The 26,153-nt window shown below is 30.8% G+C and overlaps 1 protein-coding gene and 2 long non-coding RNA genes across 7 annotated transcripts in view; 1 reads left to right on the top strand and 2 right to left on the bottom strand.

Moving 5' to 3' along the window:
• Positions 1-26,153, bottom strand: part of LOC148274296 (homeobox protein prospero-like) — a 224,359-nt gene that overhangs the window by 103,989 nt on the left and 94,217 nt on the right. For all 4 annotated transcript variants that reach the window (XM_088237335.1, XM_088237337.1, XM_088237338.1 and 1 more), the window contains exon 3: positions 25,847-25,897. The gene's annotated coding sequence lies outside the window, so the exon portion shown is untranslated. The remainder of the gene's footprint in view (positions 1-25,846; positions 25,898-26,153) is intronic.
• LOC148274294 (uncharacterized) overlaps positions 7,780-26,153 on the top strand; it is a 155,971-nt gene continuing 137,597 nt past the window's right edge. Inside the window, exons 1-2 of one of the 2 annotated variants that reach the window (XR_015824333.1) lie at positions 7,780-7,901; positions 10,456-10,641. This is a non-coding gene — a long non-coding RNA (uncharacterized LOC148274294). Of the gene's footprint in view, positions 7,902-10,455; positions 10,663-26,153 lie in introns of both variants that reach the window. The other variant, XR_015824332.1, reaches the window with a different exon arrangement.
• On the bottom strand, positions 19,372-21,707 carry LOC148274297 (uncharacterized). Its single transcript, XR_015824330.1, has 2 exons — positions 20,052-21,707; positions 19,372-19,917 (listed from the first exon to the last, which is right to left on the bottom strand). It is a non-coding gene; the product is annotated as an uncharacterized LOC148274297 (long non-coding RNA).

Here is a 26,153-nt window from a genome sequence, read left to right as displayed (position 1 = left end):
TCGTTAAAAAAAATAGTGCACGTATTATATTACATACTAATCAACTATTCCCATATCACCAAATATAGATCAAAATAATTTATCAAAAATAACACAACATAAAAATGAAAAAAAAATAAAAATTTTAAGTCAGAGACCATCATGCTAGCAGTATTTCTACACTTTAAAAGACACAACACTGCATAGTTGAATTCAAATCAGGATTTGCGTACTGAGGGACGTCTACAAAGAAACTAATCGGTCAAAACGTAAACCTACTCATTTATGAGTAGTTTAATCGCCTTCTATTTGATGTGCGTATGCGGTTTCTGGACTATTTATAATTCTATGGTTACATGTTAACATATTCGTTACACCAATTCACATTTATTTTTATTATATACAATAGCTTTGATGAGTATTACAAGTATTCATACATATTTTTGGTTTTTGCTGGTGATACCTCTAGGGATTGCTTCCCCGTTTTAAGACAGTAAATATATTTTTTTAGAACACTCCTATTTTTATCACAAATTTCAATTAATTTTTTTTTTATCCTTTTGTTAGTTTTCTCATTTTTATCATTCATATTTAAAACGAAATATTATAAAAAATCGTCATCATAGTTCCCTTTCCGCACCTAATGACGCATAAGGCACTGCATTGGTTCACCGATCGCAGCGTATTTTGATATTTTTTGTTACATTAAGGTAAGGCGATCAGTCTTACGCTTCAGGTACCAGTCCAGGAACTATGAAATATTCTAGTGTGAAAACACCCCTATTAATAAACATTTCACATCAACAATGACGGGAATCGATCCCAAGCCCTTTTGCATGATAGGCAAACGCGCTGACCATAACACCACGAGGCCGAAGTAAATTAATACATATTGTAAAATAAAAAAATAGTTCGTGGCAAAAATTGTGCAGTAATAAACTGAGCATATGTTTATTCGTATCATATACTTAAATTAAGGACACTTGTGTAATATTTATTATGTGAATGCGTTTTTTTTATCTTCTGATTATTTTTCTTATCCGTCTAGTAAATAATAGAGCACTTTATTAATTGTGACAACAATAGGGAAATATTACTTTTTTTTTTACGTTTTTAAAGTAATGAAGGTCTATGAAATACTGTTTAGTAAAAAAAAAATTTTTTGTTAATTATTAGTAGCATAAAAAATACTTGGCTATTTGTTATTTTGAATTCCCGCAAAAACGGTGATTCCATTGGCAAAGCCCCTAATACGTCACGATTCATGTTTATTTGTTCCTGCCATTGAAATTTGTGTGGAACAATTTTATAAATCTTGACGTCACAACAAACAAGGCAAAACACGTCGCGTTTTTCTACAAACATATTTTTATTTTATTTATTTTTTACATTCACGTATGAAAACATTTCTCTACAATATCCATCTTGATTTTGAAAATTCAAATTATTATTATTAATCTGTTTTATTTATTTTTAACGGTCATTGTAGTACGTGATATTTCCCTATTATAATGCATAAGTCATTTGTTCTGTAAAAAAATATGCCAAAAAAAAGTCACGGTACGCGATATTTCTTAAGGGGAGACCATAGCAATATATGTAAGGGTGTGTATGTGCATGATATAAAACGTCATATAGCACGCGCTCGTATCTACATACGGCACTATTGTGTCGCTAAACTTTCACTCTCAAAAGGGCTTTGTGAAAGGTTTCACTTTCAAAATATACCACCTTCTTTTGACACTTCTGTTGAGAAAATTGAGTATGCTGCCCTAGAATATTCCGCATCATTTATAAAAATATTTTTAAAATCTCTATATTTTGAGTTTTTCTAAATATTTGGGTTTCGCCCTGTTGGGAGTTATAAAGATGTACAAATATATTGTAATTAAATCAACTGGTCTGAGAAGCATAAAAATTGTTAAATTGTTTTCAGGCGAAGCGTAGTATGTGAAATAATTCATTCTGATGAATATTTTTACAATAAATGTTTCAGCTATTTAACCTCGCTAAAATCAACAAATAGAAGATGAGAAAGTTTAGCCCTACGGGAAATGAGATATATATTTTTTTTCTTTTGCGCGGTTAAAATTATTGCCTAAAATTGTAAAGCAAAGTTTCTTGAAAATGTATGATTTTATATTTATTGAAAAGATCTCTTCGGATTTTTAGAATTCATAAAAATAAAGACTGACACGCTATTGTAGCCGGTGATTGTGTGAATGAGATTCAGTTGGTTATTGGCAGTAAGCGGGAGTGCACTCTAGTAAGATGAACGGTATATTTATGATATATCTTGCCATAACAGCGATAAATAACATTTTTATTTTTATAAATTATGTGGTAGGCAGGTCTCTACGTTTTTTTTTCTGATGTCTCAACTTCAGAATATTCTTTTTTTGCTTGAGGTAACACGATGTTACATCACCGCGCGCAAATGATTTTTTTAGCACAGCCTTTTAAGAGTTGAAAAAACAACACGGATTACTTTGCTATCTGGTTCCATTATGATAATTTTCTTTTGTTCGTTTTATTACAACTTTAGGCAGGTTTCGTGTGTATAAATAAAATAAATGCAATATAATCTTTCTTGTTTCTTTGTTTTGGAAATTCGGTGACAAATGCGGTTACTTCAAGTGGCCAGGTATACTGTTTCTTTATTGTTTCTTAGTACAATGCTAATATGAGCCATTGTCTGACGCGGGGTGGGCCATCTCGGGATACGAATCCGCCGACGTGGGAGGCGACGCGAACACTCACCCACTTAGCCACAAGAGGGTAATTTGATAAGAGTCTTTTCAGAAAATGTGATTTATTAAAAGATAATTTCTTTTCAAAGGCGGATTTGCATCCTTAAGTTCCGGTAGTAAAACTATCATGGACAAACGAATTTGATGAAAACAGCGTATTTATAATAAAAAAGTGGAAACAAATTATTTTTTGATTTTTTTTAATAAACAACAATGTGCTCCGAATTTATCAAAAATATACAAGAAAACAATGACGGGGTCGCATTAAAAATAATAAATAATGTTTTAGTTATTTACATACGTTTTTTTATTAGGCATTATAAACTTACTTATAAATTTATAGGTAAGTTGAAATTACTTTGCAGAAAAGAAAAAGATAAACCGCGACACCGGCTAATCAGCAGGTTTTTATTTTTACCATATAGATGAAAAAACCAGTTAAATTTTGAAATCAATATAGACAATTTCGAAAACTAAGTTAATTACGCATTTGATGGAAATTGTTTAAAATTACATAAAAATGAGTATAAAAATTTAGTGTCATAAAAAACAACTGAGAAACTGTCAATGTATAGGAATGGCGGAAAAAAAATAAAAAAATAATATCAATATGTACTGCATTCTTGTTTTACAATTTTTTACTGTGAAATGCGAAATATTTGAACACTACTGTTTAATTGCGTTATTTTGTTTTCGAAAATACGAATTTTGAAATAATCTTGTAATGAATACTTTTTTCTTGAAAGGATATACCTTCCATTGTTTAACCCTTTAGATAATGTTCTATGGGAGAGTTCTTGCGGTTTTTATTCACTTGATCATAGTGAAAGGGTTTTGTCAACAATGTCTATGGCCTTTGTTTCTTAATTCATTTTTCTTTAAGATTTACATAAATAAAGGGTTTTCACAATTAAGTTTACTAACGTATTTTGAAATTTACAATTGTGTTTACGCCCAATTAGATACAAAGCTATATGAATCATTCAACTCAGATTTCTGAATAAGAAATTATAAATTAATGGATTCAAATATTTTTTTTTAATAAGACTACAATCTTATAAAAAGTAAGTACACCATTAACATTTTCCATTTAAAACTGCCGTTCTTTCGAAATTGCGCAATTAGAAGAATAAAGTAAATGAACTTTACATAAAAACAAACATTTTCTAATATATTTTAGGTTATAAAATAAAGTTAAAAGTTTTTTTACATTACATTACATTTTTTTTTTGCACCACAACAGGCCAGGAGGCCTAATTACAGTGGTGAATTACATCACAGAGCATCCAGGCTTGAGAAAAATCACATTTTAATTTTTGTGTTCTCACCGGGAATCGAACCCGGAGCCTTTCGTGCGTGAATCAAGCGTCTTGACCACTACACCACGGAGTGGTGTTTTGAGTATTCGGGTTCGATTCTCGACATGGTTGATATGAAATATTTATTTAAAGGGGTGTTTTTACACCAGTATATATCATAGTTCCTGGACTGGCATTTGAAGCGTAAGACTGATCATCTTACCTTTGTGCAACAGTGTTCTATGCGCCATTAGGTGCGAAAAGGGAGTAAAGATGATGAAAAAATAATTACTTTTCTACCGGCAGATTATGCCTCTTGAAACTTAGACTTAACTTAGGTAAATTAGTATTTATATAAAAACGAAGAATTAAAGTAAAATTTGTCGTTAAAATAAAACGACAATAAATTTAACAGAATAGGAATAAAATAAAAAAATAAAAATTCAAGCATTTAAAAAAAAAAAAAAATTGTGTTCAATAATTAATTAAAAAATGAAAATGGTTAAAGTAATTTAGGATAATTTAAATTATTTTTTTGGGATTATGTTTTTTGCATTTTTTAGAAATAATATATTGGTTGTAAATACGAGTATTTAATTTCTACCCTTTGTTTTAAGAAAAATTTTGGCCATTTGAAGACATAAAATAAACTGTATACTTTGTACCCATACCTGTGTTACTGGCTGTAACTTGAGTAGTCAGTTGAGTGGATTCCGGTTAATACTATACTTATTGTACTAGGATCTTGGCCTTACACTTAACTTTGATGTAGAATGTCACTGACTTCTTTAAACAGGTTGTAATCCATCTTATTTTCGTCGACTGACGGGGTTTAAAACGTATTTTGAAATATTTTTTAAAATTGCAAAAGTTGTAATTAAAAACTTCTATTTAAAAACTATTCGGCATTTTCGAATTATTCTTGAAGATTGTTTTTTACAATTTTATAACTATACTTTTAAACTGGATCTGAAATTTGAGACTGATGATCTTGGCTGTATGTATTTGAATCGGGTTGTGGTCCTGTGGCTAGTGTCTCGGACTCACGGACCAAAGGTACGTGGTTCGAATCCTACTCTACCCCAACTTGATTCCCCTTTTCTGATAGTGAGTTATTTACAACTCGTGGAATATAGCACTCAAAATTAAATATTTGAGTAAATCATAAAAACGCAAAAATTTCTTTTTAAAAAAAAAAAAATCATAAATTGATGATACGCTGCAATAATAGTACCAATTATGTGTCGTGCAACACTTGTGCAGATATAGACAAAAATATGACTTTTTAAATTCATATTTTTATTAATAATTATTCAGTCAAATATTTTTTTTATGACGCAACCGGACTTTTAGGAATGAGATTTAAAGTTTTTTTTTCGATTGCGCAACCAACTGATTTTATCTTAATTTTTTGCAACTGTTAGAAAAATCTTTTTTGAGAAGGGAATATGGTAGGCTAAGCATTTTCATTGCTTACGACTTGCCATTGCCTGGTTTAAGTGGCACACTGTGTAACTTTCACCATTCTTCCTATGTTTAAACATCCACTTTTCCTGAACTTTTTTATCTTTTGACTTTTGTAAAGTAAAAGAGCTGAACCAATTCATCTACTAGGCAACGCCTGACAACAATTTTCCAATTGTTTTACTTTTTATTTTACTAGTTTATTGAAGGAAGTGTCAGGGCGAATTTAAAATTAAACTATTACAATGTAGTGTTTGAAATAGATCCAAAATCCTGGACGGGTGTTCTTGCCACGATAGCTGAACCCATTAGTTTAACCAACATTTAGTGAATCTGCTAAGTTTATTTTTTAATGTGTTAAGAATGAATTGAATACTCTGATGTTTTCAATGTTAAAAATAAATAAATAAAACGAAATTAGGTAAAACTCCCGAAAAAGGAAATCGAGCGCAATTTTGACATTAAATCGTTCCTGGTTTTATTACATAAATATTTCATTCTTGTTTTGAGGTAGTAATTATTTTTAATTTCTGTCCTGTCTTTAATTTTCTTCAGTTGTATTTTATTTCAATTGTACCTGCTTACTCGTGTATTATAAAGAAATTTGTTTTCCATTGTTCAATTTTATACGTCCTTAAATTAATCAATACGATGAAAATAAATTCATTCAATTCATCCTTAATTAAATTGAAATTGTTAAAAGTAGCCTGCTTATTGAAAAAAATTTGTTTTGAGTATGAACGAAATCAATGGGAGTATTTTCGATCCTTAAAACTTTTTGAAACATTTTGAGGAAGTGCTTTCAAAGCAATGTTTCATTGTTAATTTGAAAGGTAAGACTAATTACATTATCTTCATAAAACTGATGATCAAGATACGGTGCACATAGTGTATTTATGTTCAGCCATATCCACCATCATTTGAAGATGAGTGTATGATGATGAATGTTTTCCGAATAAAAAAAGCTTTTTAACATTTGAAATAAATGAAAATTGATAACCCCTTCAAAGCCTAAAAATTCTCAATTAAAGAAATGTATACACGCGCCTTCCCAGGAAAATGTTCTCGTTTATGATTGCATTGTCCTTTGTGAAACAGTATTCTGTACGTGAGATAAAACCTGTTTTAAAACATCAAAACTTAAATAAAACCAGCCACGTGAGTTACGTTTACTGTGTCTGAGCATAATGAAGAATACAGATCTGTGTGTAAAATAAAAACAGAACCCTTGAAGAGTGTTTTCGACTCCACCGTGACTCTCAAGTAAAAATCTGCTTTGTGTGTTGATAAGCGCGTTTTCCTACTATGCTTTAAGGGTCGATTACAAGTGGACAATATAATATATGACAATATTGTCTCATCTTAGCTTCCGTGAACAACCACCACCGTGCGGGACAGAACGCTGGAATAGTACGAAAATTCAGCCTCAGGCCGTTCACACGTGAACGCCGCAAAAATGAATACACGACGGCGTTTATTGGGAGTAAGTTCACGAAAAATAGGATTATAGAATTGTTAAAGAAAAAACTAAATATTGAAAATTATTTTATTCTCCTTTCATTTTTGGCAGAAAAAATGTGCGGGAGCGACACGTTCACGTCAAGTAAATTACTAAACGAATTCTATTGTTTATTCGTGTTTTTTTTTATCACAATTAATTAAAATAATACAAACATATAACATTTCAGATATTATTTAAACAAATAATTAAAAACCACTTGAATCGCATTGAGAAGGTCGCAGGACTTGGAAATTGTTTAAAATTGAAAAAAAACTGATATACTACTCATTTTGACTACCGAAATACTCGTATTTGATATTTGACAGATCGCGTGCTTATTCCAGCGTTATACCACATAATGTGCAGGCATACGTTTCTATGGTCGATATCCCAGATTTAAACCGAGTTTAACTCTATATTAGATTATTATAAGTAATATTTTTTGCTATACCATCATTATTGTACCACTATTTTCAAGCTTAACTTTATACCCGGTTTATAAGTAAGGCCCTGAAAAGATTAAAATTGTTCACTTATAACTTGTTTTCTTTGATTAATTAATTAAATTTCTGTGAAATAATAAATAAAACAACTTAAATAAAATTAATCCTTTGCGTGGGACATTATCACTTTATAAATACATCGTTTAGGTGCATTTTGGTTTCTACATAGCGCAGTGCATCATTTTGTTGTACTTTTTTCGATATTTTTGTGCACTGTGGGAGAGAACCAAGTGCTTATTCTGGAATATTTCCAGCAATGTATTTATAAGCTAATTGGTAATTTCATCAGTTGAAGATCAACAGTAGTCACGAGCGTATCAAACATACTACAGTCAAATTATAAATTTATTACGCATACATTTTTAAGCAGTGGTGGTAATCGACATTTTAAGTTAACGCCTACCAGGTAATTAAATCTTATTTCGTATTTTATATTTTTGAATTATGTTGCCATTAATTGTCGTGATCAATATTCTGAGTGTTGTCAAACACAATATTCATATATAAAACATATTTGCATTTACTAAATCTCCCGTAAGATCGTTATAAAGTTATATTTACATTAAAATTACAAGAGACGCGAGTAAAAAACATATGTTATAGTAGGGCTATGTATAGCGTGTGAGCTCGCCAATATATGACAGTAAACATTTTATTGTCTTTGAATTTCCTAGAGTTTTAACCATCGAAAAAAAAGAAGATTGCAAATAAAATCAACAGACAATGGAAATTTGATGTGTATTATTTTAATAGATTGTTTATAACAGAAAAATACATAGAGAAATATGCATTTTTATTTTTTGTAATAAAAACAGTCTAGTAAATTCGAATAAATAAAAATACGCTTTATATTAACAATATTAATTAAAATGCAAAAATAACATTGAATACTTGAAAAATAAATATTACTGAGCGTTACAAACATAATTTAAAAAACGGATAGCGATTAAAAGTAAAAACTATCTTTAGTTAAATTCTTATAGCGATAAATACATAAACATTATAAAACAGGAGTTATACAAATACAAAAATAATATTGTAACTAGGCGGCTACCTACACGGTTAAATTTCGAAACACCACGCAATTTCTTATCTCGGCTACGCTATGTAAAATGAAAAAAAATATTTAAATTAATAATTTCATCACGTCATGAAGTCGCCCCTGGGAAGCGCCTGCTAACGTCAATCAACAAAAACATCCTCGTTTTAATTACAATATTTCGGCTACGCCATAAATCTCTTTTTTTAAATAATTTCTCACGTGACAAAGTCGCCCCTGGGTAGCGCCTGCTAACGTCAATCAACAAAAACATCCTCGTTTTAATTACAATATTTCGGCTACGCCATAAATCTCTTTTTTTAAATAATTTCTCACGTCACAAAGTCGCCCCTGGGTAGCGCCTGCTAACGTCAATCAACAAAAACATCCTCGTTTTAATTAAAATATTTTGGCTACGCCATGAATCTCTTTTTTTAAATAATTTCTCACGTCACAAAGTCGCCCCTGGGTAGCGCCTGCTAACGTCAATCAACAAAAACATCCTCGTTTTTATAACAGTATTTCGGCTACGCCATGAATTTCTTATAAAAAATGTCAAAACGTCACAAAGCCACTCTCTGAGTGTCGCTACTGACATCATTTACAAAAACATAATTATTTGTGCTTTTTTCAGGTACGCAACATTTTTTTTAAATACACCTACCTAACCGATAAAATACTATTAGTAATTAAACCAAGGTGTGCTTTAAAGTTCCGTAAGGCCAAATAATATTATTTATTATTAGAATATTATTGACATGTAGTTCAAGCATTGCTGCATTCACGTTGCTTTACTTCTGAGAGCTCAACTGCTATGTTTTTCTATGGTTATGTTAATGTCATCTGTCATGTATTGGCGAGCTCACAGGCTATACTTACGCCGTTATAGTAAGTTTTCACATATTGCCACAGAGATGGAGAACATTTTGGAGAAAAAAAATATTTTTTAAAAATATATCTCCCGAATTCTGTATTAAATAGCATATACGTATGTTAAATTTCAAAATAAAAAAAAAGTTCTTCGTCAAAAAAATAAATAAAATGTATTCATAGGCCGAAGATTTCCCATTGAGGAATACATTATAACCAAATTATGTACATTTTTTATCAAGCAAAAAATTTCGTAATCTGAACATTTACAGAGTTTTATGACATATTGTTGGCTGTTTTTAGTGGTCAGATTACACGTTATAAACGTTAATAATGCTATCAATGTTTGAATAATCATTCCTCAAATATTTTCATCTTTTGGTTTTTGTGAAATTAAAAACATGAAAACGTTATTGATGCAATAACAGTTAATGAGTCCTGTAAATGCCTATCCATATTTCCTTCTCTAAAATGTTCTCCAAATCTCTTTTTAAATGTAAATATGAATATCTCTATAAAATGTGACCTCCAGTCCTTGCCTACGGGCATTTGGACTGAATTTTGTTGATCCAACGGATCCAAAAAAAAGTTTGAAAATTGAAAAATGTTGTCTAGAAGGTAATAAAATTCAGTCAAATGAGTCTCACCCACACCAATAAAGGTTTCTGCTTTTTAACTTTTTTTAAATCAACAGATGGTAAAATGAGAGGAATATGGACGTTTAAACAAAAAAGCAGAATTTGTATAAACCAGCCAACGACAGGTCGTAAGCCCTGACCTAGACTTTCATATTATCTTATCAAAACCAGTTTTCGTCTCTGTCGTAATATGTTTACATTTGTGTGTAATAAATTCAATTATTTTATTAATTCGTCGGCTCTTTGACTTATCACATGTAATTATTTAACCATATTAAATCACTGCATTTCAAACAAACAATAAAATCACTTTACTACTACTTCCTCAAAGGAAGTACCTAATACCTACCTAACCTTAAAATTTATGAATGAAATAGTATTACTCATTACTTGCATGACACTCATTCATCTAGTTTCACGGTCAGCTGATCACTTCAAGCTTCGGGGACTCCCGCCGCCCTCGGAAGGAAGCGGAAGTCAAGATAGCTGTTCCTAAAAACGCGGGAAGGCTGTGATTCGGATATTGAAGTTGGCGGGAACGGTCTGATGCGCGTACGCCTAGGAGATATACTCCATTGGCATGAAGATATACACCATTGGTAAGGGATACGGCGGAAGAGGTAAGTTAATTGAAGGTAAGTACCAAGTAATGAGATCCGGTGAATGAAATATAAACTTAAAGCCTAGTTGATTCAAGTTCTGCTTTATGTTTATGAAAATTCCTTAATCCAATATGATTTTTTGTTAATCGTAAATATATTATGTTTAAAGTAAAAAAAAAGTTGGGAACATGAATACGTGCATACTATATGTATTTAACCCAATAAAATGATTTAAAAAAATTAACTAAATGCTTAAAATTGAATGAAAAGACCGTCTTTTTCATAAGTTAATAGTGATTATTAGTAGATTCGTATTTTGTCATAATAATTATTGTGGATAATTTATATACTTCCATTTTTCTGAAAATAACCTGATAGGCGCTGTACAACAAATATACAACAATAATTACAACAACGTCATCACATGGGTTACTGTAAGAGTAAAATTATTTTTCTTCTATCTAAATAAGATATTTTATTTATTGATGAGACTTTCGAAATTTTTATGCGTATAATTTTTGTTATTGTCTTTATGTTTGGACCACAACAGAACAAGAGGCCAAATTACATTAGTAAGAAAAATCACATTTAATGGTTATTATCTCACCGGGAATCAAACCCGAAATGCCGTGAGGCAAGCAACTTAGCCATTACTTAACCTACCAGGGACCAAAAATTTATTTTTTAAGAATTTTTTAAGCCAAATAAATCAGATAATTAAACAAATGTGTTTTTTGTTTTACGCAAAAGAGTATTTGTAATTGCATCATTATGATTTATAAAATATTTAAAATTACCTACTCGTGATCAAATAATCTAGCCATAATGAATTTATCTTAAAAACTACTGCATGTTTTGATAAAAATTCCCACGACATTTAAAGTCTTCCCACACTAAATAATAGCCGACTTCCTTCCGACATCCCCGTATTAAATATCAGGGGATGATATTGACACCTCCCGCCGTAATAAAGAATAATAAAACACCTCGTTGGCTAATGATGGAACCCAGCGTGAAGGAAACCGCATAAGAAAGAATGTGGGAAGAGATAGTTAATGACAATAAGGACGAAAGGACAATTAGGATGTGTAAAAGGATGTGCAAGTATTCCCACGAATTTCTCCATTATAACTATGTGATATGTGGCTAAGTTGAGTAATGGATTATAAATTATTTGTATAGTATTTCTGCACCAAAGAAAGGTTATAATTTCTTATAATCCGAAGTCCCTTTACCTATTTGTCTAGTTTAGTGGAAAGTGGGCTAAGTATGATATATATCATTAGCTTAGGCAGATTGAGTTACATAGGGTCAAAGCACCAGTAAATGACCACCCCCCAGTAAATGACCATTAGTTAATAAAACACAATATAATAAGAATTGCTACATGTGTCCAGTCAAAAAACTTTTAACACTAGAAACTAGGACAAAAGCAGTAGGCGGACACATCTTTTGGTAAGAAACAAATCTATCAGTTTTGAACTGTGAGTTGTCAAAAAGTAATAGTGCGTCTTCCCGTTACTGTTCTGAGATTGATAGTGTTTTTCTTTTTTTTGCACCACAACAGGCCAGGAGGCCCAATTACAGTGGTGAATTACATCACAGAACACCCAGGCTTGAGAAAAATCACTTTTTAATTGTTGTGTTCGCACCGGGAATCGAACCCTGAACAAGCGTCTTAACCGCTACACCACGGAGGCCGTGGAAAGGTAAGTAAGTGTTTTATTTGATGCTATTTCTTATGAAATTCTTTGAATATATTCATATTCTAATGTGTTAGGGTGTTTTATAATGTTATAACTAAATCTGAGTATTATTTTTACTGGAGTAGTAGTGTTCATTCACTGGTGATTCTGCTATTTTTTTAGAGTAATATTAATTATAATTGTATTTCAATAAAAAAGTAAAAGTACTTTAAAAAAAGTAATGTGTTTTTTATTGTTTTATTTTATTTTGTACGCTTAAATAATGAAATTTATACCTTCAATGTGGATTTCACTACAAGCTGAACCTTAAACGGTCATTCATTAGTGCTTTGACCATATATATCACTAAATTCGAATCGATGAGATCTACAGTCTGGCTTAATATGGTATGTCTTCATTTATTTGTGTTAGAGAATATAAGTCGTGTCACTTTAAAAGATGATTATTTTTTATTTCCAAATATAGCAAATTTAGATATGTCTCATTAACAACGAATATGACATGACAACAAACGTGACATACTATCTTTAGAACTTTAGTAATGGTTGACAATTTATGAAAAAAAAAAAAAATTAATATTGTGCCAAAAAAAATGATAATATGTCAAACACATCGTTTATTGCCGTCATTGTTTTAGAAAGCCCAAATATGAAATGTCAAACATACCTCGTTTTGTCAATCATTACTCTATTTCTGAAGATGGTATGTCAAAAATATTTTGGTTTAGATGGCTAAATATTATATGCCAGGGAAGTCTGGAGAAAAATGGAATTTTATGTAAACACGGTTTAGTGAAAAAAAATTCCTGCAGAAACAAACGCTTGTTGATGCAATGCAATTGGCATTAAAATTAGGCTTGTAAACTTGATTGCCAATTTTTAGAGCCCTTCAAACATTAAAAAGTGATGTATGATACTTAATTACCTTTCCTCTAAATTTTCTCTATTCATGCACGGATAGAAAGAAGTCATTTTTGTCTTTATTAAGTTAGTTCAAGCTTATTCGTTAAATTCATAAGTTCAGCAAATAATTTTCTTTTAAAAATTGTATATTATCAGGGCTTTGATTAAACTAAAATTACTTGTTAACTCATACAGAACATTTTTTTTATTATTCCAGTTTTGTGACATTAACTGTATGAATACAATTATCTTCAATATTTTGGTCAATGAAAATCAACGCACTAGAAGTATATATTTTTTTCTCTATTTAAGTAAATCATACTGCGCATATTTACTTCTTTAAAAGGGTATATTATTGTAAATAAGGAACAAGTTCGTGCAGTTCTAGTTAAATAGTGACAAGGGAAAGCAATTTGAAGAATATTCAGTAAGTTGAGAAGTGAATGGTAGTTGTCTGTTGATGGAACGGAAATAAATGCATTATAATTGAACCGGAAATCGTTTTCAAGAAGTTTTATTTAAAGTTTTAAACAGTTAAGCAATTCTGTATCTTGGAATGAAATTTAAATGCAAGTCACGCGAATATAAAACTACCTATTCACTTTATGTTAATCTGATTTATAGGCACTTATATGCAACAGTAATTGCCTTTTAAACATAAGTAGAGCTACATAAAATCAAATAGAATTGATTTAATGATAAATGATTATTGGTTTATTTATAAAATCGTTTAAATAAGCATCTACCAATTATATTTCAACATTGAATGATAACTAAATCTGAAGAAACAATTATATATTGATTACTGAGTACAGTTTTACTCGGTTTTACAGAACGATTACCTATCCCGATTCAATTAACATATAATTTATTGACACTTCTTGGTAAAATTCCACTATAATTAGCGATTAATTATCGTTGTCTTTGTCGTTAATAGATCCACGTAAAAAAAAAATCTCATCTGTTTAATGTTAATGTTTACACTTGAAATTGTTAATACATCCGGCAATTAATATTTTACTGAAAGTTTTTCTTACCTACCTGAATAATACTCGTCGGTGCTACGATTAAAAATAGACTAAGAGTTTTTAACCACCGAGATGACGCAGACATTAAGTTTTTTGGATTTTAGTTGGAAAATGTTTACATTGGTCTCGTATTTCATTGTCTCCGAAGCGTACGACCGATCACCTTACTTCCTGTAACACATGATAGAGATTCACTGCATATGGTTTAACAATGCAGTGCCCTATGCAACATCGGTGGATAAGGGTTTGATAATGATGATGATATAAGTTTCTAGTATTATGACTCTTGTAGTATTAAATGAAGTAATCTGACACAAAAAAAATTGTGACTACTGTTAATTTTTTAGTATATCCCTTTGATTTCAATATTCTGGGTTTCTCTTGATATTTATTGTACTTTAAGGTCGATTTCCGAAGTTCTTGTTATGGTTTCTTCCAAGAAATCATCCCCTTTAAAGAGCACCAAGCATTTAAGATAAGCAACATATGCCATTAACTGGGGGACCCGGAACTAAATGTTAAGGTGCCGAGTCATCGACTTATAATTAAAACTCGGAAACTATGTCAGATAATTATGTCCGCTTCCACATACAGTTGCTGTTTTTTGTATCCGTTTTTTAAACCGAATTGTTATGATAGGATACGTAATATTGCCAAAACTCTGATCCCAACTCAAGCACACACCTGCCATACCGATTAAATATTGAATTCACGCCACAAATTTTGCACTTTAACAAAATGTCTAACAACAGATCGCACGATAAAAACGGTGACAACCAAAAAACATTTTTATTTTAGTATGCGTAAATCAAGCTGATTTAATTATTCAGTATTCAATATAATTTTGAATACTGAACATAGTAAATAAATAGAATTTCTAAAATAGTATGTTTATTTTAAAACGAAAACACTTGGATTTCTATGTCAATAAGGATTTAGTAAAACATCTAAAAATAATCAAACAACTAGCACTACACTAATTCATCAATTATTATTTTAATGTTTTTTTTGCGCCATAACAGGCCAAGAGGCCCAATCTCATAGGTGAATTAAAACACAAAAGAATCGAGAAGAATCACACATATTTGTTTTTTTCTCATTGGGTTTTTTCTCTTTTTTTTTCAATATTGTCAATATTATTTTTAACTGTCTTGCATTGTTGACCTTGCCTTTTTAATGTGATACTGTTGTTGTTTGTAAATTGTTTGTCATTTGTGTATGTCGGCATTTTTATAACCGGGATATCTTTCATTGTCTTGTACATTTTCAAATGCAATTTTATATCCATTGTTTGTCGCCTCAATTTTTGTCAAGTATTTTACGTCAAACTGGCGTATTTTTACAAACAGTTTAAGGAATAACAGTTTTAAAACTCCTATGGATTAGTGCAAATAATCGAAATATATTTATTTGTTTGCATTCCTTTAATTTAGTGCTAAATTTTAAATAAGATAGGTTCCAATTATTAAAAAATCCCATAAAATCAAAACAAAGTTTATTTTCAAAAAAAAATTGCGATTGTTTAGTAAATGGGTACGAAAAAAATTGATGTAATATTAAAAAATACTAATATAAATTATTTTTATTTTTCTACATTATTTTCCATGTTCCATTAACTACTATGTATGAATGACAAACCTTCGAAAAATGAAATTATTTGTTCGTTTTATTAGTTTCCTGTTTTTTTAAAAACATTTATTACACTATGTTGAAATTGTTTTTTCTTTTACCTTTTTATTCAGCTATAAGAAGCTTTAAGTTATACAAAGCATTATTTGATATTATATGCAATCAAAAAAAAAAATGAAATGAAATAAATAGATTTCAAAGTTTTTTTTCAAAATGGTGTTCTAATGTTTGATTGCTTAGGATATATATGTTTTTTCCTTTATTAGGGTATTTTATCAAAACATGATAACATCGGCCGAAAACAAATTATACCCATTTACAAATTATAATAAGAATATAAACATCAAAAACTGGAAGGACAAAATATAAACAATAACTTGAGGAAATGTTTTGATTCAGTTGTTGCTTTTCGGTCAAAGTTTTAACTTACACGGGTTTCTCATTTTTCCCCTCGTTAAAGATTACGTTGTAAGTTTCTTAAGGGTGAAATTTACCCGGAACCTGACAAACTACATCCTTTACTGGTCGTGCGCAATGAATCAGCTAAAAGATCTTTGTTCGATGGGGTATTGTTACATGAAAGTTGAAGAAGGGAGAATAATTGTTAGATGTTAGACTTACTTAAAGCTTTTATGTTCGACCCCGTCTTGAAGAAATCGCTTTAAAAGCTTCACTGTCATTTTAAGGTTGGATGAATAAGTTTCAACACACTATAAAAACAAAATTTTAACTAATACTTTTTATACATATTACAACAGAGGCGGAGAACAATTTAGAAAAGTGAATATGGAAGTCTAGGCATTTATAAGGCTTTCGTTACCTGTCATTTGCTAGTTTGGGCGGCGCTTTGTGTAAAATTTACCATTCTGTCTATATATGAACATCTATATCCATTTGCTGAATTTTTTTCCCCTACGTACTAGGGAACGCCAAATATATAATATTTTTCTATTACTGTACAATTTCAACTATCCGGATTAATAAGTGCTAGATTTTATTGCCTTTTAAATAATACTGAAAAGGTAAGTTCAATAGTTTTTTACATTTTTTTTATTTATTAATAGACTGTTATACTTACCCATTTTTTTTTTTTAATGTTTCGTATAATCAGCACAATGATTTTATAAAGTTTTGCATTTCTAAAACTACTTGGCGTGTGACGTATCAAGTTCTCTTCCTCTTCTTCACGATGAGCTTTGCTGATTAGTCAGTTTATTTACCTAAACTAGGAATCTATCTCAACTCTCTTATCATTGGTTGATTTGAAAGAACTAGTGACGTCATGCAAAGTAGCTCGTTTTTATTAAAATCATCTTTATTCTTTATTCATGCATTTTCAAGAAACTTCGCCGTAAAAATATGTGCTATAATTTTGACCCCGCGTGAAAATCCATTTTTATTTCATATTTCCTGTATGTTTTAACTTCCTGATTTGATCACACTTACTTAAAAGTGTCCAGCAAAATTGAATGCACAATTAAATTAAAATTAAAAACCTATTTAATTTATTTTTAAATAAGGATCTGGATATTTAGCGATTCCGATGACTGGAGTTCGGATAAACGGAGTTCTACTGTACTATACTTTTAACAGTCAGAAAAATGAATTTCATAGATTTAATGGCTAAAGAATAATTCTATTCAAAGACTGCAGTATTTTCAAATATAAAGGGGTTTTAAAGAAAAGCCGATTACCTTCAATCATTTATCACGTTATGATGCGAGCGAATTTTCGTCGTGTAAAAAAAAGGAGTTAGCGCATCGGAGATTTCAGTTTTCGACTGTCGATACAGTGTCGACGTAATTGGAAAACAGTACAAATAACGGATAATATTTATACGCTCAAACTCCATTTAACACACTTTTCGCAAAACAGCAAAGCATAAAACCCACCTGAATTCAGAATCGCTAAAATAATAAATTACGAGTTTGGAAAATTGGCGAAAAAAAATTGATTAGGGCGTGGTTCATTTATCGGGGGTTGGAATGCGCGCATTTTGTGCGGCTAGCCTTCTCCCACCCACCCTTCTTTCGCCCCCTCGCCCCCTGTCCACCCACGCCCCCTGGGCTTCCACCCTTAGGCCGGCTTACGTAAATATCCACTATTCGTATGCATTTATCTCCGGGCAGATACTGCACAAAACTGCAACCGGACCTACCCCTACACTGACTATAGCTATGTGTAAGATATATTGGATACAGGATGAACGCTACACCAAAGGGGTTGCAAAACGTATCCTATTTTATAATTACGTTATACTCTATTCTCAGCAGGTACGTAAACATTAAACCGCATTAAAAAATATTATAGTGTAAAGAATTTTATTTAATTTAAATGAAATATAAGCGTTCTTTTGATTCACTGTAATATTTCAATATTGAAGGGTATTTTCATAGAGTTTTAAATAACTTTCTATAAGAAAGTAGGTTCTGATCCGTAAGTCTACGGCTCTAGCCACATGACCACGACCCGATTCTTACTGTTCTTCATCAGAAACAGAATCAGAACCCGACACTGGACGGTGTTTTCGACTCGATGGCTTCTTTCAGGTAAAAATCTAGAAAAAAATCAACTCATCTTGTGCTGTACTATGTAGTGCGTTTGCTTAGATTTCGGGGTTCTATTTTGCGTGATGTTACATCGTGTTACCTCAAATTAAACTAGCGTGCACTCCCCCATACTGCCAATAACTGACGGACTAAACTAATTTCTAATTTCCTTTTTATCTTTTTCCCAAAAACTCCAGCCACAGAACAGCGTCTTTGTCCTCCTTATTATAAGTTCTATTCTCATGGTTGTTCTCATACAGTAATTTAAAGTGGTATTGGCATCACTTTCATTCGTATAATGATTCGGCGCATGGTAAGGATAACTGTTTTTTGTATTTAAATCCAGCATATTTACATAAAATTAACTTTGCAAATCCGGTGTTTATTTGAAGATTACAAAAAATACAACTTTATTATTTAAACAAATAGTAGAGATATATCAAGTCTTGTAACCTATGCAGACACTCGTTACACCACAGCCCCGCAAGAATTATTTTTAATAATTTCAATGGCGTGTTAAAGGTGTTTTGCCAACCCAAAATTATAGTAAAGAATGAACGGAATTATTATATTGATTAAAATATCACCATTACATTTATTTTAACGATACAATTGATCACGCTTCCGAAGCAAATCATTTTATCAGATATTTTAATATTTTCAACACTTAAAACTTATCAGATATTTTACTCGTGTGTCGGTACAAGAAAATAGTGTCGAATTTTTTTTCTGTGTCATAGATTTTAGTACAATAAAATGTTGTTAAAAGTCCAGCTGAAAATGTTTAATTTTACAATTTTCTAAGAAGAGTAATACTGACTGATCGACTTGCACTATTTTCATGTGACAGATGATAAAACTACGTTGAATTGGTTTTATAAATGTAGAGCCCTATGCACAACTGGGCGCGGAAAGAGATATGCTGAAGATTGCAAGATTGTAAAAATATATCATTCTTTGTACTGGTATTTAAAAAAATACGTGCAATGTTAAAATTGGCACGTTTCAATTTTTTTTCTGAATGAATAATTATTGAGTCGTTATTTTACTATTGCAAAAGGCAAGACATAAAAACTTCTAACTTATATTGTTTTATTTAAAAAAATAAATTATAAAATACAAAAGTAGATTTGGGGAAACTTATAATGTTTTGTACTGTTCCTTCCATTTTAATATGTTGCAGGTGATGCATATTGCATTTACGTACCCAATATCAAGCTCGTCTGTGTTTTAAGCCTACTTGTATCCACCCCTTTACACCCGTCACTATAAATGTAATAATTCGAATTCGCGTACTACCCTTACACAATTCGATAAACAACCCTAAAACTTCCGAAAAACTGCAAAAAATACAAAAAGTTGAACAGCGAAGGAAAACAAGTCTGAGCATTTACAGAGGTTATCAAAAGAATAGTAAATGTTAAACAGCGAATAAAATCTCCTTAAATTGTTTTAACTTCTTATGAAAATAAAACTTTGTTATCAGTGTTACACAATTGTGTAACACTGATAACAAAGTTTTATTTTCATAATAATTTATAATGAAGTGTTACGAAGTGAATGCCGATTCAATTAAAAATATATTGTTTTAACTTCCTTTATTCTTTCTTGAGAAGATTACCTATCAACTCAAATATCATTGACCAACTATTAAGTTGTCTACGTACAAATTCTAGTATTTGAGCATGTTTTTTCTAGATTTTTGATTATATGTTTTATTATAAAACAATTGCTGACAATAAATCAATAAATTTTCCCATAACATCAAAATTGAAAAAATGGACACGTTAAGTATACTGAAAACAATACTAGTTCGTATCAACAAAACGTTTTTGGTTAATTTTATAGTAAACTATATTGATAATCCCCAGTGTTAGATGAATCTTAATATGTTTAACATATTATATTACAACACGTCCTATTTTGTCTTAGAATTAACGTTTTAAAAAGGATTATTTTTGCTGGACAGTGTAAAAAAAATATTTCGGATAAGTCAGGCAGACTAAATAGAATATTCTCTCAATTCTGACATATTGCCATGTGAAAATACAGACTTTAAAATAATGCGCACTTTAAAACCAATTTCATTTTGAGTTTGTTTTTAACATCGGATCAACTCCAGAGCCGGGGATAAAGCCTATATCGTCTAGATGCACGTGTGTGCATGTGTGTGCATGTAAAGTAGCTTTACGCACACTCAGACAGAACACATCTACGACGCGAACCTACGCCGGTATTACGTTTTGCGAAGCTACGTACATATTAACGAATAAAGTGAACGGACGAATGTCCGAACAAACTCCCCCGAACCCCTTTCGGCGTATTTTACCCCCACTCCATACCCCTTTAATTTATCATCCCTGTGTTGTAGCTTCAGTTCAACTGACGGGACTTTTTTCATCGGTTATTTTTAAGGTACCAAATATTTTGAAATTTATGAGAAATAAACTAGTGAATTTGTTATCTAACGTAAGTATTTATGTGTTTTTTGCCTGTTCGAGGACCAGTTGCGCCAAAAAAGTTTCAATATTCGTAGTGTTTTTATATAAATGGAAATAAGATATTGCATAAAAGTACGATCAAACAACATATTCACAATTATTACAATACGCGTTACTCAGGGAATCTTCATGTGTCTAAGTTTCGCTCAACAAAGTTCGGCAGTAGGTCTTTGGAAAATATAAGCCATTCCGAATATAATGAACTGCCCGATGAGCTAAAACACGAAAAATCGAATAAAAAATCCAGAAGTGACGCAACTAAAAAACATTAATGACATATTTGTAATAGTGATAGTTATTAATGTAATTTAAAGATATGGTGTAAAGTACTGTGTTTTATGTTTCTAATACAATAATGTTTTCTTACTATTTCGGATGTATTAACTATGCATGATATTATGATTTGTTACAAAAATTTATTTTTTTTGTACGGTCCCAAATAATTTTCTTAAATAACTCCTGGGAGTATAATGTGTACTCTTTGTATTAAATGTTTTATTTATAATAATAAAAATAAACATTAAAAAAAACCTTAATTTTTTTGCTGTGCAACTGTAAGCAAAATATGTCAGTTCTTTAGTATGGAATTGCATAACTATATCGAGCAACAATAATTGAGTATTATTAAAGTTGGCCTCGTGGTTAAGTGATCAGCGCATTTTTCCTACAATGCAAAAGGTCTCGGGTTCGATTTCTGACATGGTTGACATGAAATATTGATTTAAAAGGGTGTTTTTACACTAGAAAATTTCACAGTCTCTAGACTGCCACCTGAAACGTAAGACTGATCATCTTACCTTCATGTAACAAAAAATATCAAGATACGCTGCGATTTGTATACTAATGCACCATTAGGTGTCGAAAGGGAATGACAATGATGACGATTATTGAAGTGCGTTACTATTGTTATATGATACTTTTTTTCTCTTGTAGAGTAGCGTGTCTCAATTCAACTTAGTTAGAAGTTAATCTACCGCCTTCTTTCATAAATATTATTTTATTTATTTACTTATTTTTTTAACAAAAGTTCCAACTCCATAAAATTAAAAGTCCAAACATAAATTACATTAGCAAACTAATATCTGACATCGTATTGATCTTATAATGTCTTGGGGAAGCTGACAAACGAACTTTGCATCTGTGGGCTCAAGGTATCTTGGGCAAGGTTCACATACAATTCAATATTGTTAGTTTCCGAACAAGAGAAGCTGTGGGAAAGTACGAGAGTCGGTTAATTGAATTGAGATAATAAAGAATGAGTTTTTCACTGACTATGAGAGAATTGATTAGATTTAATCAACTCATCGATACAATGACAGATTTGTTTTATTTTTGCAAAGCCACCCGTTTTGTACGAGTATATCTATCAAACTGGGCCCATAAAAACACAAGCGGTTGCACGTACTGTTTCAAGATAAATCGAAATGGACAAACAATTAAAATTGACCAAAAAGGGAAATATCACATACTACGAATACCGATAAAAATATATGAAATAGATTTAGAATATTTTTTTGTATTTTAAATATGAATAAAGGTATTGTGGAAAAATGTTTTCATATATAATTTTTTTAAATATATTTTTTTAATCATACGTCACTAGAAAAACGCAACATGTTTGTCCTTGATAGTTGTGACCTCAAGATTCGTGACAATGATCTAAACAAATTTGAATAATCAGGAACAAATTAACATAAATCGTGACGTGTTAGGGGCGTGGGCAATGGAATTACCGTTTTTGCGGGAATTCAAAATAACATATTTAAAAATATTTTTTATGCGACTAGTAAGCAACAAATATATATTTTTACTGAACAGTATTTAATAGATCTTTATAACTTTAAAAATGTCTTTAAAATAAGTGACATTTTCCTATTTTAAAATAGATTAGATTAGATTCGCTGCAGCATTGAGAAGAATATGGATATAAATAATATAATATTTAAGAAGACATTCTTAGGGTTTTTTTTTGCGATTTTTTGGACTGTACAACTAACAACCCCTTCGATATGAGTTTAATCTTTTCTCGGTCATTTATTGGAACTTGTATAATACGTACTTATTTTACTTACCTTCAATTAAATAATACCTATTGTTAACTTAATTTTATTGCCTACAACTGCTGTATTAAAAATTTAAAAAAAATATTTACCTACCTGCTTTTACGCACAATTTTATATATATATATAACTAAATATATATTTTAACTATATAATATATATATATATAGTACCTATAAAGCATGATGATAATCGATACTTTAATGTTTAATAAATATTTTAAATATTTTATGGACCAACAGCCCTTTCACATAAGGCCAAATACGCCGTCAAAAAGCAGCAGTAAAACATTGATATTTAATATGTGTACAGTAGTTTTGGCACTAAGCACCCGACTTGTGTTCCATTCAACGTAGGTTCCGGAGCGTATCTTGTATTTAATAGGAAATAGTGTTTTCTTTAAATATACTAAGCAAATGTGAATCAATGCGAAAGGGCGCGACGTACAGCTTTAAATTGAGAGTAAGTGGCATGAACAGTTAGTCCTTTTTACTCTACTATGCGTTTTGCAATGTTGTTCGATAATTTTTAAAACACGATTTTCAGTTCACGTTATATGAAGGGTCATTTCTATTTAATCATACTTTAGTGCAAGAAAACGGTTTTGAGAGCGAATGAAGTGATATTTTTTTTAACAATTGTACTCGTGTTCAAAACTCTGCTTTTCGTTTTTGTTGAAGTTATATTATAATAAAATAAAATAGCTCGATAACTTCTCGGGAAAAATGCGCTAGGCAATCATATTTATTGACAGTTACACTGATCTGATTAGAGCGACAGATTCGGTGTGCCTAGCATAGAAAAATAATCATAAATTATAAAGAAAAAGTGAACCTACTTAACAAAAACCCTAACAGATGTATTTCATAGAGTAACCATAATGCTATATAAATATTTCGTATTTGAAGCAGGCGTAAATACAAGAGCTGTAGAAATCCTTCTACTGCTCCATTTTTTTTAAACTTAGCACAATGTAGGAACCTAGTTGCTATTTAAAAATTCTATTAAAGTATTCGTAAAGTTTAAATCAACGGTTTAACCCTTACGCCCTGATTCGAAAGATACAATAGCTTGGGAGAAATAAAACGAGCGCGGAGTTAAAAATAGTCCTCCCGAATAAAGTTTCGTACGCTACATGAAATGAACTTAAAACTATGGCTACGTAAGTACTCGACATAGGCGCAGATTGAGGCAAACTTTGACGGTATACCAAATACACAACTACCAATATAGCTACTCATAATACGAGAGCCTCCCAACACTAACGAACCAACTTGATAAGGGAAATAGATTGATATTCTATACCGTTTTGGATTGTAATGTCTGTCAGCGCAGGGCAAAATCACGCGTGTGTTTGTCTCCCCGCCTGTGTTGGTAATATTTTACATTTAAATGGAATATATCGGCCAGGATCGTAGCTGTCCGATTAGATGAGAGTTGTGATTTGTGACACGCTCATATTCTAAATTCCGATGCGCAAACAGTACAATGCTGATTCTGCGTTTTAGAATTTACTTGAACTGTATTTTGGATGGACAATTTATGTACGCGCAACTCCAAAAATTTACATTAAACAAGTTTCGATTAACAAAATTTGATAAAATGCTGCTGAATTAACTGCTTGGTGGAATAAAAAGAAAAAATACCCGAACTTCAAAGATATTCTCTTAAATCACTTTTTCAACAGCTGAGATATCATTTTTGTCTGTTCCAATAAATAATTATTTATGTCCCGAAATGTGTTCAAATAACTTCTGTGAATATAATATGCCTAATTTATTTCACATTAATTTGTATTTGGTTTTTTTTAATAAGTAATAATAATATTATGAACGAATAAACAATAGACAGGCACAGTGGCGCTCTTGGTTAGACGACCAACTGTGAACCTGGCATCGCGGATTCGATTTCCGCCATTTGCAAGAAAAAATCAAAGAAAGGTTATTTTCTCAATTAGTCTGAATGTTGTTGTGTATTTTTATATTCTTCTCTTATATCTTCTCTTTCCCAAAGACTTGGTGGATTTTTCTTTTAAACTAAAAAAAAGTTTCCCAATAAATTGGCAGGAAAAAACGTGTAACATAACAGTTTTTGCTGTGTCAAGTCAAGTGTTTGTGTTGCGATTTGAGTAGCAATAAAGTGCCTTATAAACCATTAAGTTTGGAAAGAAATGATATCATTTAAAGAAGGTTTGGTTTTCAAAACTTTTTATTTTTACTGTGAAATTTAGTTAATCAGTAAAATAAACGATTTTCGAGGAATTCACTAAAATTTTCATTTACACAAAAAAATATTTCACTTCATGAAACCAGATAGGAGCGTTTTAGACTGCTGAAATAATCATTTCAGCGAAATCGAGGGCTGAAAAATTCACAAGTTTAAAAGCGAACAAGGCAAATAGCGGACAGAGAACTCTGGTAGATATCCTACCTGCAGGAGTAAGGGTTGAGAGAAAAGAGGGGGTTAAAATAAAATTTCAATAGTATCAAAACCGTATTCATTTCCTAAATTGGTACTAAAATGAAAAAAAAAAATTACTGATATTTGCCGTCGTAAAATTAGCAGTAGATACAAATATGCAGTTCTGGTACTGACATTTATATATATATATATATATAAATGGGAAGGATGGAATTGTAAAAATAAAAATTAACGTAGACTGAATGCTATCAAAGGGTATCTGTCATGTAATTAATTGTATTAGATATAAAAATTTTATAATCACTCAAATAACTGACTTTTAATTCCTAAATCGATTTAATCGATCAACTTTTCACCCTTTCAAAACACATGTTTTATTTAAATTAAAAAACCTAAAACAACTCACCTTTCTTCTTTCCTGTATTGGTCATTTAAGCGTACTGATTTTCTCGTCAGTCTGAAATAAATAATAAAATAATAATTTAGTCTTTCGTTCAGAAGAAATCATAAAATCATAAAAAATCATTAGCGTCTACTAAAGGTCAGTAGAAAAACAAAAAGATAAATAGAATTATTTGTCATCTAACCGAGAAACTTTGTGGAAATAAGATAACTTGCTTTTAGATAACATATTATTTGGTTGCCTAATTAACCGTATCCACGGAGAAATTGAACACTGTTTTCAATATTTGTATGCAGATCCTAATAAAAAA

The sequence above is a fragment of the Micrasema longulum genome, unplaced genomic scaffold (assembly GCF_059751315.1).
Source record: "Micrasema longulum isolate JH-2025_06_02 unplaced genomic scaffold, ASM5975131v1 h1tg001694l, whole genome shotgun sequence".
Taxonomy (NCBI): domain Eukaryota; kingdom Metazoa; phylum Arthropoda; class Insecta; order Trichoptera; family Brachycentridae; genus Micrasema; species Micrasema longulum.
The sequence above is the reverse complement of the archived record's forward strand: the minus strand, read 5'-3'. Positions and strand labels throughout refer to the sequence as shown.